Raw genomic sequence first — 15,243 nt, 5'->3', positions numbered from 1 at the left:
TAGTAGATAATCACTCCGAAATTATTTTTATTTGTTTATCTGTTTATTTCCTACCCTCACTAGAATATAACAGTCATGAAGGATACACTTTCCTTCAGTACTTGCTCTAATGTTCACACTTAAAACAGGACATGAACATTGTAGAGATAAGTTAAATGTTTCCTGAATGAAAAATTAATAAGCTCATTCTTTTTTTTTAGTTGCAAAGCATTTCACAGCATGAATATACCTTAATTTATTCAACCCTGTCTCCTATTAATTGACAACATAGTTTGCTGATTTATTTTTGCCACTTATATAATGCTACAATAACATTCTTGTACATATTTCCTTATTTATTCGTGATTTCATTTCTATTTGATAGATACCCTAAACACAGAAATTGCTTGATTAAAGAATGTGTGCATGTGTGTGTGTATGTATGCGTGTGTGTGTATATATATGTATATACACAAATATCTATGTGTATATATATGTATATACACAAATATCTGTGTGTATATATATGTATATACACAAATATCTGTGTGTATATATATGTATATACACAAATATCTATGTGTATATATATATTTTTTATTTTAATAGATACTACCAAATATTTTCCAAAGAGGTCATAGCACTTTACACTTCTTCTAGAATGCATGAGTTCCCATTTCCCTACATCCTCATTGGCACCCAGCATTATCTATCGCGCATGCTCACACACACACATATTTTTGCCAACCTCATGGGTTAAAAAAGTAGTCTGTTATCATTGTTTTCATTTCCATTTTCCTACTAGTGAAATTAACATATTTTCATATATTAATATGTATTTTCCAAAAAAAGGGCTCTCATAAGGAACTTAATTGGCCAGGACCTTGATTTTGGACTTCGCTGTTCCCAGAATTGTGAGAAACATATTTTTGTTGTTTAAGCCACACAATATATGGTATTTTTATTATATCAGCCCAAATTGACTAAGACACTAGGTATTCAATTTTGATTACTGTAGCTTTGCTGTAAATTTAAAATTTTGTTGAGTGAGTCTTTCCTCATAAATCATCTACTTTTTAAAGTTTTTGGTAATTTTCTCCTGAAATCTTCAAATAGATTTAACCTATTTAGTAGGGATTTTGATAGACTTTTAAAATTAATTTTATATAATCATTTGGTAATGTTGACATTTTAATGATATTGAGTTGACACTGTGGTTTGGTTCCCATTATCTATTCTTTCTCATGGTATGAACTCTTATTTTAATTCAACCATTCATATGTCCCCCTTGCATCTCATCAGCTTGGAGAGATGTTGAATCCTCTGTATCTCCAGGGGTAGGGGAATATGGCACATAGTAATCAGCATTATCCCATCTCCTGGCCCATGCTTACAGACAGTCCTATGACCCAATTTGGGCAATGAGACACTACAAGAAAGTGATTGTGGGATTTTGAGAAAGAAATTTCCTTAGTTCCATAAGGAAGCGCCCATATGTAACCTAGTCTTTCTTCCTCTAGTCGTTAGGAAATCTAGAGTCCTGACAGTGTTGGCAGTGCCTAGAGATCCCTAAAGGAAGCAGAATAAGGATGGAACTGACAAGTGGAAGGCAGAATAGAAAAAGCAAAAAGATACATTAAACACTGAATCTAACCTTAAACTTCCAGTTTGTCAACAGATAAATCTCTTTCACTTATGCTTCTTAAACGTCAGTGTGAATAAGGCATGTTAAAATACAGATTCTTAGGCTGCACCTCCAGAGATTCTGAGTATCTGCACCTCCAGAGATTCCAGTATTTCTGGGATAGGGCCTGAAATTTGCGTCTCTATCAAGATCCCAAATGGTGTTTCCTACTGACCACATTGTGAGAAGCAGAGCCCAGCATTATTTCAGCTAGTTTGAGTTTCATTTTCCCTTCCTTGCAACCAAATGCATCCTAACTGATGTACCATTCAGGAGTATGTGTGTGTGTGTGTGTGTGTGTGTGTGTGTGTGTTCAAGGTCATGATTCTTATCCACCAATAAAATTCATTTATTTGTTTATTTATGGAATTTTATACTTTTCTTCATCTAGGTTTTTTTCTTTTCATGGTTAATTTATTTCTCAGGAAAGTTACAGATTTTGTTAATTATCATAAGTACTAACAAGTTATTGCATGTTTTGGGGCTTTTTTAGCCTGTGTGTAAAACATGTATTTCAGTATATTTCATATATATATATATATATATATAATTTGTGTGTATATATGTGTGTATATATATGTGTATATACACATAGCCTTTTTTACATTTATTAAAATGATAATGGGAGATGGTTTGCATTGTAGCTTCTTTGGTTTTCAAGGTATAAAATCTGTCACATTCAGGATCTTGACAGAAAACATTCAACACACTTTTTCACTAAAGAAAGTTTAGCAGGTTATTTACAGAATAGTTAGCAGGTTTAAAGAAACATGGTTGAGAAGGGGAAGCCTTCAAGTGAGAGATTAAAATAAATATTTTCATATATGCAACGGTTTATTTCCATTACCACTTTCTGAAAAAAGTGGAGTATGTACACTAGCAAAGCAATAGTCTCAAAAAGGAAAAATGTAAGAAACAAGACAGAGTAGAGAAAAATAATTCTATAAAATGAATAACTGAATCTAAATAATTGATGACACTCTAAAAATAATATGCTCATAATATTACTTATAATTTTCCCTTATTACAACAGGGTAGTGGTGACAGGTAAGAAAAATGAAGAGAGTTGGGCAAGGTTCCCATCTATTGTAGGGAGTAAATTGATATGGCTAAACCTTCATAACAACTGAAAAATAAGTTGGAATATGTATGTTAAGATTTGAAGGATTTACACTAGTCAGGGAGAAACACAATTTGTAACTTCAAACCATAAATGGAAAAAGAAAACCAGTAACAAGTAATCTTGATGAATCAAATTAAAAGCAGATAAGAAAAGCACAGTAACAGAGCAGAAGAGTATCAGTGATAAACAAAGTAATAGGGAAAGGAAATATTCATGCATTTTAGAATTCACAAAACATAAATGGATTAAATTTCCCAAGTCAAAGGTTTGAAAAAAAATACAGTTATCTTTTATTTAAAGGTAAGTACCATAAAAGTGATGTTACAGAAAGACTGAAAATTAAGTAATGATGATTAAGTACTAGGTAAATGGTAACTCCAAGAAAGCAGATATATCAATACTGAGAACGGACAAAAGAGAATTCAAGGTGAAGTACATCAAAAGAGGAGAAGGGTTAATGGATGCTGATAACATTATAGGCCAATAAGAAGATACAGCAGTCGTGAAACTGCCACATGGCTTTAGAAACTTTTGAAGTAAAAGCTGATATAAATACCAGGTGAGTGTTCAATTCACCAGTTGAGAATTTCACAGTGGTAGACATTTATGCAACCGTTTTAGAACGTGATTAAGTGAGTAAAAGTTAAGAAAGATGTAAGACAAAGGTAGCAAACATTTTCTGCAAAGAGCCAGATAAGAAATATTTTAGACTTGAAGGCCATGTGTCTCTGTCACACAAGTGAACCCTGCTATTGTAATGTGAAAGCAACCATTAACAATATGATGTAGGCCCAGCACTTTGGGAGGCCCAGGAGGGTGGATCACCTGAGGTCAGGAGTTTGATACCAGCCTGGGCAACATGGCGAAACCCCGTCTCTACTAAAAATACAAAAATTAGCCAGGCGCGGTGGCAGGCGCCTGTAGTCCCAGCCACTTGGGTGGCTGAGGCAGGAGAATCGCTTGAACCCAGGAGGCAGAGGTTGCAGTGAGCTGAGATTGCGCCACTGCACTCCAGCCTGGGTGACATAGTGAGACTCTGTCTCAAAAAAAAAAAAAAAAAAAAAAAAAAAAAAAAAATATATATATATATATGATTTAGCTGTGTTTCAATAAAACTTAGTTTATAGCCACAAGTGATAGATGATATTTGGCCTGTCACTGTACTTTGCTAACCTCTGATACAGATAATTTAAATAACAAAACAAAAAAACCTGATCATATACAAGGCAATCATTAAACAAATGAGACTTACAGGTTACAATTCGAAATCAACTACTTCCACCCCAAATCAATACACTGTGGAGCAACTCTTTCCCTCTCCTTGGGTGAAATCTATGATTTTTATAATCACTTTAAAAAACTAAAAAAATTCTTCAATCACATTGACTCACAATGCACACCTAATTCAGTAGCTAAAATATCCAGCTCCATGCGATAGTTGAAACTCTGAGCCTTATTCTACATTAGAACTTCAGCCTCACTCCAGACAGCCTATTTCCCATCTTGATAGGAAGCCTTCAGCGGGAAGGAAAGGAGGGGAGCATAGGTGACTTCTGCAATACTTTCCCTGCTTATGAGTCTATTGCTTCTCCCTCCTACTCACTGGGCTCTTCCAATGCCACAGCAGGGAAGGAAGGGAAAGTGAGGGACAAAAAGACTTTCTTGATTGATGCTGATATAATTAAAGCTATGGCAGATGTTAAAACTTACTCTTTCTTTGAAGAGTATATAGGTTCCTTTGGAGACAGCTAAAAATTGGTTCCCTTGAGGCATTTAAAAAAATATCCTGTTGTTGGTAACTCAGGTCCAGATATGCCTTTTTCCTCTTTTCACAGAAGTCGCCTTCCCCTCACCCCATATAGCCATCTTGAGCTGTTTCTAAAATGACCCCTGCTGATCTCTTCCTATGGGTAACACCTAGTCACTGAGCTTAAAGAGTATAAGTACATGAATTGTGATGCTACACCCCAATTATGGCCACAGTATTTCGTTTGCATCAATGAATGAGGCTTGTTTACTTTGCAAATCTATGAAACCTTTGATAATATGAGTGGGACAGCAGAATGAACATCTGTGTGCTAATATTATCTGGGATTAAAACTTTAGGATTAGTTAATTTACACATAGCCAATCATAGTAAATGTTCAAAAAGGAATCACACACCCAGAGGATCAATTACAGAAAAGGGGTTTCTTGCTATCGATAAAGAAAGCCTTAAGATTCATAGTTCAAAGGCATTTTCTCCCACTGCAGGGTCCCAGCTTTTCTTCTGTTCTCCTAACACTTGAGGAATCTGACTAGACACTACAGACCTGGTTCTGACAATAGTCATTGTACTGGACTCCATCTACAATGAAGATTTATACTGCTGCTGGGAAGAGAAGCATCCCTTTAAAGGAACTTTATCACTGCTACCCCAAATAATATGTATGTAGTAGGTATATTAATAAGAACATGTAGTTGGGACTGACTGGATAATTTTACATGTAATCTCTTTTTCAGTTTATAATCCTATACAAAGTGTAAGTAGTTTGGAAAGCTTGCCTTTGATCAGCTTTCACATGTGACAGAATCAGTGGAGTGAATGTCAAGCTTAGACCACTCCCCACCAATGTAGCCTTAACATTGGGAAATGCACATCTTTGGCCCACTGTCAGTGGAAATGCTCTCACTATAGCCCTCTACTCTGATGCCACACGAGCTTCGTACAGTTTACATTCTTTAAATTTCTCAAGAGTGTGTCTGATACTCTAGGGGACACGTATCAATCTCTCTGACTGTTCTCAGTAAAGTCTTTTCCATAAGATACTTGAAGTGAATTTAATGGATATCTCATTCTGACACAGAGGGGTGTGTAGTATTTAATGTCCATCAGTAATTCTTTCCAGAAAAGGCCTCTTTCTCTTGGTTTATTAATTTATCTCTGGCTGAAGTCTAGGTCTGCAGTTTACATGTGCAAGGTGTTTGCAAAAGTGATTTTTTAGGATTTTCTTTGCAAAAGTTGTCTAACTTGGTGTAGCTCCTTACAGTGGAATGTGAAAATACTTGCCATTAATTTTTTGTGACCTCAGCCAAACCTGACATAGAAAGAGTTTCAATGTAACATCCTGTTACATAAAAGTTTTTAGTATCCATGGGCATTCCATAAAAAGGATCATGTTATTTTTTGTACAATGAATATCTCAATGAAAACTCCAGATTCAGAAATCACTCAGGCCACATTTTCAGGCAATAAACTTTTGAAATAAAGACAAATGTTCACTCCGATATTAAGAAGACTTTTTAAAGCAACCCTTGGGCAAATTTGGGAGACCAAGGCTAAAATTAAATTCTAATTAGAAATCAACAGTGAGAACACTAGCTCATCATGCTACACAGAGGGAAATGTATAGTCCTTAAAGCATTTATTAAAAAAAAATAGAACAAATATAAATGTAAAGACACCCTGGGACAGAAGATAAAAGATATGGCTGAGGCAATGTGCTGTTAGGCTACACCTGCACGTGGTTGCCATAGCAACAGTGAGTTTTATTTTATTTTTACAGGTGAACCAAGGGAATGCAACATTAGGGACACAAGGAGCTCAAGACATATCTCACTAATCAAGATGACAATGGAATATTGATTTTCTTAAACATCTGATGGGATAAAATGCCAGTGAAAACACCAAATTTGGTCAGTATTTTCTCATATTGCCTACTCAAAGCCACTCTACAGTTGAAAATTAGGTAAAACAGAACAGACAAAAGTGAATTTGCGATTGTTTAAAGTGGAATTAAATTGGTTTAACTAAAAGGCCAAACAGATTGCAGTTAAATGAAATGGGGTATCTAAAGTTAAGTAATTCAATTCTAATTCACTTGGTTGTAATAAAACATTTAAACATACACATTATAGATATAAGGTCACCCACTGTTTTGAGTCTCCCAAAAAGAAGCTCACAGTTAACTTATAAATTAATTTGAAAGGTTTTATAAAATTGTAAATGTTTTCCTGAGCCTTTAGAAATGCTTTCAAGGGAAATTACCAAGAATGCAATAAAAATATTTTTAGCAGGCTTAAACTGGCAATTTAAACTTTTCTAATATGAAAGATGATGAGTTTTCATAATCATCTCAGCATCAGAATTTTTTAAAGATTTAAATATGTTTAAAGAAATAATTTCTCAAGAATATTTTTTCTTCTTCCTATTTTTCTCTGAGTAGAAGATTTAGAATCATTTCAAGAAAATGAAACCAATGTATACTTTTTTGAGATTTATATCAAGCTAATTTTGAGTTATTAAAAGAGGTTCAGGTCTATTTTATTTTTATTTCAATTCTGTCTTATTCACAAGTTTAAAATATAAGGTCAGACTGTATTCGGGTTTTGATTATTGAGTTTTTTATGTCCTTCCAAATACAACATTGATTAGTATTCATTGCAATGCAAACAAGTGAGTCTTATCCTGCCAAAGAGTAAAAATACAAATATTTTTAAATCATGCATACATATAACAAATAATTGAATTAAGAATAAATAGAGTAGTTTGCATTTATTCTATTTCCTCTCCCCAGATTAGAAGTACAAGAGAGAGATATATATTAGTTTTACTGGGGAGAAGTAGGTTCAGAAAGACCACATAGAATGCATGAGACTTGAATCTTAAATGATGGGGCGGTATTTACCAGGTAGACAATAAGACTGTATGTACTTTGTGCTCCTTCTCACTAACTTTACCCCTACAAGTTACAGAGGGAGTAATTAAATTACAGAAATTGAAAAACTACATATTATATGGAGTAAATTACTTTGAGCGTGTACTTTGGACTCCCAGACATGACCCTTATGTAGAGTGCAGTATCACTTGAAGAAATAGTTTTCTTTAGAGCATGTAAAATGTTGGTTCACCAAGATAGATTCTGTGGACATGGTACTTGTAGTTGTACAGTTGTTTACTTATTTACTGTGATTATTACCATACCGCATCCAGTGAAACTAGTGTTAATTAATAATGCTTTTAACCTTGTCAGGAAAGAGTAAATAACATCACACTAATAATAGTCTTGAAATCAATGATGAGGTAAAAGGGAGGATAAAAACTAGAAACACTATGACAATATACTTTTTATTTGAAAAATTAATAAAATATATGCTATCTGCTCAAAAGATTCTGAATAACTTATCATACTTAAAACTTATTCTCCTAAATTTAACACATGTTCTATTTTTTAAAAAAGGATATTAAAGTTTTTATATGACTAAAGAAATTTTTTAAATAATCAACATAAATTCTAATAGAAGACTGATGCTTTTGTGCTCTGTAGCTTTATCCATACTCACTTCCTTGCAGTTTTCCTTCTTGGACATTATCTTGGTCAATCTGGGTTTTCTTTTGATATTTTCTTGCTAAAATCTGCATCTTTCTCTCTTTTAAAAAAATCAACTGACATCAAAGCATTTTTACTCATATTGAAAACCCTGTTTTTAAACAACTGCTGTTTGTTTCTCTTTAGTAACATCACCAATCCCTTTGGATCTAGGCAACCTTAGCAGGATATGTTCCTTTCTCATGTTCTCCTATCCTATTTCCTGCAGAGTCTGATGTAAAACAGATTTTAAAGTTCATAATAGAACAGAGGTCAACATGAAAGACTCTAGGATCCTGGCCTTTGGTTTTTGCTTCTGGTCTTTATTATTACAGCAAATAGTTAGTTGAACTATTATTTTCCGTGTCATATAAAAACATTGGAATGACAGTCCCTTCTTTTTAATCATAAATTGCAATTTTAAAGGATTTTCTAATATATAAGAAGGGATATAAGGGAAAAAAATAATAGGGGCACAGTAATCAAAATGAATTGTAATATACCTAAATTTCTAAAATCTGGGAAACTGAAAGCACATCGTCTTTGTACATGCTCCTCTCTTTCTTTCTTAAATATTTTGATCCAGAATGTGTCTAAGGCAGTCTCTTCTCCTGTGTTTTAGATTCTATTCCCTGCTGTTTCATCTGGAAACATGCTCTGAGGATTTTCTCCTATTTTTTTTTTTTTGAGATGGAGTCTCGCTCTGTTGCCAGACTGGAGTGCAGTGGCGCAATCTCGGCTCACTGCAACCTCCTGCTACCCGGTTCAAGCGATTCTCCTGCCTCAGCCTCCGGAATAGCTGGGACTACAGGCACGTGCCACCACTCCCAGCTAATTTTTGTATTTTTAGTAGAGACGGAGTTTCACCATGTTGGCCAGGATGGTGTCAATCTCTTGACCTCAGGTGATGCACCCACCTCGACCTCCCAAAGTGCTGGAATTACAGGCATGAGCCACTGCACCCAGCTGATTTTCTCCTTTTTTCTTCTGCATAGTCAAAGTAGATTCTTTTCAGCTTTTAAAGTCTCACCCATTTCAAAACAATCACCAATCTTGTCCTATCTCCAAGGCACCCACAGCTCTGGCCTGACTCTCTTCTTTCCCACAAAGCTAAACTTCTCTAGTGGGTGACCTATTCTTCTCACTCCATTTCCTCACCTTCCTTTTATAGCCCACACAGTCTGCTCCTATCAGCATCGTGCTACCGAAATAGCTCTTGCGGAAGTCATCAAATCAGAAGTCCATTTTTCAATGCCCCTCTCAGCAGCAGTCAACTGAGAAGGACCCACCTTCTTTCTTTAAAACATTCTGATCCTAGGCATCATAATTCTACATGAAGGTGCAAAAAAATGACTAACATCATCATCATCCCTGAAGATCTCACCCTCCCAACCTCTCCCATGTTCTTCCCCTTCTCTCTCATTTTTCTCTCCCCAACTGGAGAAATCCTAGACTCTTCTACTATACCGTTCTTTAGGATTTTGAGATGTAGAATTGGTAGACGGGGAAGAAAAACAACAAAGAGGACAAAGAAAGTAGGGAGACTATTACAGAAGAAAAGAGTGGCAATTACATAATAATGCTAGTACGGTATTAAGTAGGTAGATAAGAAGGAGAATAAAATCAAAAACGTTCTTTGTGAACAGCACAGTTTTATCCTTTGGAGTAAACATTTTTTTTCTTTAAGTAAGGTAGAAAACCACTGATATGTTTTAAGAAAAAGACATTGGGGCAAATGGACTCTGATGAAAATGGAACAGAGTGAGAAATTTTATAAAATGGTTAATATTAGCTGGATAATTGTGTATCTTCAAAGTTGTTGACACACTTGGAAGTAAAGAATAGAGGCATTTTGAAAATATTCTCAGTGGCTTGACTTTCTCTTCAGATAAATGCATCCATTCCCACATCAATATGTATCCACTATATGCAAATTACTTCTAAATATATGTCTTCAACTCTGATACCACCTCTGAATAGTAGACTCAGATATCTGCTTCCTATGTGATATTCCCACTTAGATGTGTAAACAGTATTACCAAGTCAAAAGAGAACTCATAGTTCTCTTTCGCACATCTTTCTCCTCCACCTAAAACATATCCTCTCCTAGGGCCTCTTATCACCCTGAATGCTACCCCTATCTATTGAGTTTCTCCACAAGCTGTGAACTTACCTTGGATCAACCATTAAGAGAAAATAGTTTATTACCCTCTCTCCAGTTAGAATAATTACAGCTAGAACTAACAGAACAACTAACCAAAGTAGCTTAACAATAAGGAAGTTATCACATATAACAAGAAGTAAAAATGTGCAATTTCAAGAATGGCTTACTCATCATTATATAAGTGATTTCCATACTTCAGCATTTGGCAGTGCATCCCCTTAAAAGTTCGAGGTGGTTGGTGCAGTTCTAAAAATGTGTGATCACAGTGACATTGTTCCAAAGTCACACAGAAAATTAAAAAATGAAAGAATAAATATCATTGACATGCTATTCAAAAGAAACCTTTTGTAGCAATATTACTATCAAGTATACTGGCACAGATGCTGAAATAAGACTTCCTCAGTTTGAACCTCAGCCCTGCTAGATGTTAGTTGTGTCATCTTGAACACATTACTTAATCTCTTTGTGCTTCCATTGTCTTTTTTTTTTTTTGAGACCGAGTCTCACTCTGTCGTCTAGACTGGAGTGCAGTGGTATGATCTCCACTCACTGCAACCTCTGCCTCCCAGGTTCAGGTTCAAGCAATTTTCCTGCCTCAGCCTACTGAGTAGCTGGGATTACAGGCACTGCCACCCTGCCTAGCTAATTTTGGTACTTTTCCTAGAGACGAGGTTTCACCATGTTGGCCAGGCTGGTCAAGAACTCCTGACCTCAGGTGATACACCTGCCTTGGCCTCCCAAAGTGTTCGGATTACAGGCGTGAGCCAATGCACCCAGCCCCATTGGTTTTTTTTTTTAATAAGCGTAGGATAATAATAGTATTTCTCTAATGGGTCTGTGTGAGAATTAAGTGGTTTTGTACATTTGTAGAACTTAGAACAATGTCTGATAAGAAGTTAGTATATGATAGTTGTTGTCTGATTATAAACTCAGAAACAATGAATAAGGATGAAAAGGAAACTTCATAACAACAAAATTAAAAATATACCGAGAAGATATAAAATAATAAGATTATATGCTTATAATTAAAGCTTCAAGATAATATTAAAATAATCCTTCATAATAAACAAACTATGAAAGATTTACGCCACTCTCCCTACTTGGAAACTACTTAATTGCCTACCAAGATAACTCTAGAGAGCATACATTCTATTAATGCTAATAAACTAATCATCAAATTTTCTAGATGCAAGCCTCATGTACAAAAATCAATATTATTCCTATACTAATAATTGCCAGTTAGAAAAGGCATAGATTTCAAGTTCTATAGGAACAAAAACAAAACAAATCTTACCTACAAATAAATCTAAACAAATGTGCAATTCTCTTGTGAAGAAACTCCAAGACATTATTGAAAGACATAAACGAAGCAGTAAATATTTGCAAGTATATAACATGTTCATGGATGAGAAGACTCAATATCAGAAAGATGCTATGGAAACAATAGTACAAGTCCCCTCGTTGAAAAAGGAAACATTAAATCTAAAATATAAATCTTCCTATAATAAAAGATTCATCTTTGATTAAAGAAAACTTAGGAAGCAAATTATTTCAACTAAGGTGAATCACCCAAATAAGCTTTAATAACTATTTCTCACTCTTTCTCATAAATAACAGATATAGTCTGAAGTATCTTCTGATTTTCTTAAGGAGTTCAAACCCCTTTCATCAAATTGTTTTATTGCAGAGCTGACTTTTAATCATTTAAATGTATTTACATTTATAGGTGTGTTAGAAGATATTAATTGTCAGTAGATTGCATTTATCTTAAATTATCTGTGATGTAAATAGAATTACATAAAAATTACTAAATTTTCAAAATTATTGTTGTATTTTAATCTGATCTATGGTATTTGTACACCAACACTACAAAATCAGCACTATCTGTATTAGTTCGTTATCACGCTGCTAATAAAGAGGTACTTGAGACTGGGTAGTTCATAAAAGAAAAAGGTTTCATTGACTCACAGTTCAACATGGCTGGGGAGGCCACAGGAAACTTGCAATTATGGCAAAAGGTGAAGCAAACATCCTTCTTAAATGGTGGCAGAAAGGAGAAGAATGAGCAAAAGCGGGGAAAGCCCCTTATAAAATCATCAGATCTCATGAGAACTCACTCACTATCATGAGAACAGCACGGAAGTAACACCCCCATGATTCAATTACCTCACACCAGGTCCCTCCCACTACATGTAGGGATTATGGGAACTACAATTCAAGATGAGATTTAGGTGGGGACACAGCCAAACATTATTACTATCTTTTATGATATTTTATATGCATCTTAGTGTATTACTACTTTTATAATTATTTAGAAATAAAATTTGCTAACATTTCCTAATAGCAAAATAAAATGCAGAAGTTTATTTCTTTCATGATGGCAAATTATTACAAAAAGTAATCTGTAAATATGATACAAGTCCAATCAAAACTCTAACACGGATTAAGAAATTTGACAAACATATAGTAATATTGTCAAAGCAGAGGATAAAAAAGAGACAAAAGAAATCTGAAAATAAATAGTGGAGGACTTGCCTACTTAGCTACCAATATGCAGCTAATATAGCGTGATATTCATGCACAGGGATGATAACCAAGTCAAGTGAAAAGAACAGAGAATATAGTAATGCGCATCTCAACATGCAAAGATTTACATGTGATAAAGGACTTTATAGATGACAAATCAAAGGAGAAAATATGTACTAGTAAAAAAAGAGTTGCTGGGACAACTGGATGAATGATAGACATAGTTAGATATATAAATCTAAATCACAATCACAGCATACACAAATAATTAACCACCTACAATAAAGAACCAAAATAAACACAATGAATTTTAGAAACATATTCATATTAACAGAAACAGGTAAAAATGATAAACTTACTTACATGAAAATAAACTCACATTCAAAAAGTATAAAATGATTTTTAAAACACCACCACAGAAGGGAAAATATATTTTTACCACATAAAAACAAAAAAAAGAGGCCAGGCACGGTGGCTCACACCTGTAATTCCAGCACTTTGGGAGGCCGAGGTGGGTGGATCACCTGAGGTCAGGAGTTTGAGACCAGCCTGGCCAACATGGTGAAACCTCATCTGTACTATTAATCCAAAAATTAGCCAGGTGTGGTTGCACTCGCCTGTAATCCTAGGTACTCAGGAGGCTGAGGCAGGAGAATTGCTTGAACCTGGGAGGAGGAGGTTGCAGTGAGCCAAGATCGTGCCACTGCACTCCAGCTTGGGCAACAGAGTGAGACTCTATCTCAAAAAATAAATAAATAAATAATAAAAAAAAAGACTAGTACACATCAATAAGAAAAAGCAAATAATCCATTACACAATTGGTCAAAGGGCATGAAAATTAATTAGGAATTAAGATGGCTAATAAACATGTGAAAATATGATCATACTCAGTAGCACTTAAGAAAACACGAGTAAAACAATAGTGAAATATAATCAAATACCTTCCAGATTGCCAGAAATTAAAAAAGTTTAACAAGGCTAAGTTTTGACAAGAATTTGTGGGAACACAATTTGTCAGTCATTGCTGATGGTAGTATAAAATGATGTGGCTACTTTGGAGAATTTGTAAACCTGACCAAACAATTCCTCTTCTATATATTTGCTCTGGAGAAACTCTCATATATCATCACAAGAACACTCAACATGTTATTTTTTAAGCTTTTTTATTTTGAAATAATTATAGACTCACAGAAAATTGCAGAGATAGTACAGAGAAATTCCCTATAACCTTCACCAAGTTTCCCCCAAATGACTACATTTTACAAACTGTAGTACAATATCAAAACCAGGAAATTGACATTAATGTAATGTGTGTTCAGTTCTATGCTATTTTATCACATGTGTAGGTTTGTATAACCACCACTGCAATGAAGACACAGAGCTATTCCACCATCACAAAGATCTCCTGTGATCCTATATTCACACTCACACCTTGCCTCCTACCTACCATCTCTAATCCCTGGAAATTTGTAATCGATTTTTTGTCTCTATAATTCTGTCATTTTGATAACATTATATACATAAAATGATGTGTATGTGACCTTTTGAGATTGGCTTTTTTCACTCAGCACAATGTCCTTGAAATTCATTCACGTTGTTGCATGTGCCAATAGTTTGTTACTTTTTATTGCTGAATAGTATTCTATAGCATGGATATTTTATTACAGTTTGTGTAACCATTTACCTACAGAGAGACATTTTGGTTGTTTCCAAGTTTTGACTATTACAAACATTCATCTACAGGCTTTTGTATGGATATAAATTTTCAATTCTCTGGAATAAATGCCTAGGAGTGCAATTGTTGCTTTTTAAAATAAATGTATCTTTAGTTTTTATTTTTAATTGCTGAACTATTTTCTAGAAAATTTGCAAAGTTCACTAAGAAATTCCTCTTCTACATATTTACTCTAGAAAAACTCTCATATAAAAGCACAAAAACTCACTGCCAGGTTTATATAATAGTAAAAACTGGAAACAATCTGAATATGCATCAGAAAAATAAAATGAATTTTTTAAAATTATATTTTTGTTTACTTATACAATAAAATATTATAAAGTTCTAAATAAATTAGCTAGAGACACATGGTGAATATAAGAAACCGTAATTTCAAACAAAAGCAAATGTCAAAATGGCATGCATTATGATTATATATTTATTTTGTAATGTCATTATGATCTCTTTTTAGTAATTGTAGAAAAACATAAATGGGAATGATAAACATCAGACTCAAACAAGTGGTTATCTCTAGAGAGGGAGGGAGTTTAGAGTAGAAATTCAATTGGGGGTTCAGCAAGATATACACTATTTTATTTTTTAAAATAATTTGAAAGATATTTTTCAAATATTTGAATTTGGTAGCATTGGGTGGACGATACATGGGTGTTTGTTTTATTATTCTCTGTTGTTGCCTGTATGTTT

General features: G+C 34.3%; 1 long non-coding RNA gene across 1 annotated transcript in view; it reads right to left on the bottom strand.

Moving 5' to 3' along the window:
* Nucleotides 1-15,243, bottom strand: part of LOC134739130 (uncharacterized) — a 67,588-nt gene that overhangs the window by 40,489 nt on the left and 11,856 nt on the right. The window lies entirely within an intron of this gene.

The sequence above is a fragment of the Pongo pygmaeus genome, chromosome 2 (assembly GCF_028885625.2).
Source record: "Pongo pygmaeus isolate AG05252 chromosome 2, NHGRI_mPonPyg2-v2.0_pri, whole genome shotgun sequence".
Lineage (NCBI taxonomy): Eukaryota > Metazoa > Chordata > Mammalia > Primates > Hominidae > Pongo > Pongo pygmaeus.
The sequence above is the reverse complement of the archived record's forward strand: the minus strand, read 5'-3'. Positions and strand labels throughout refer to the sequence as shown.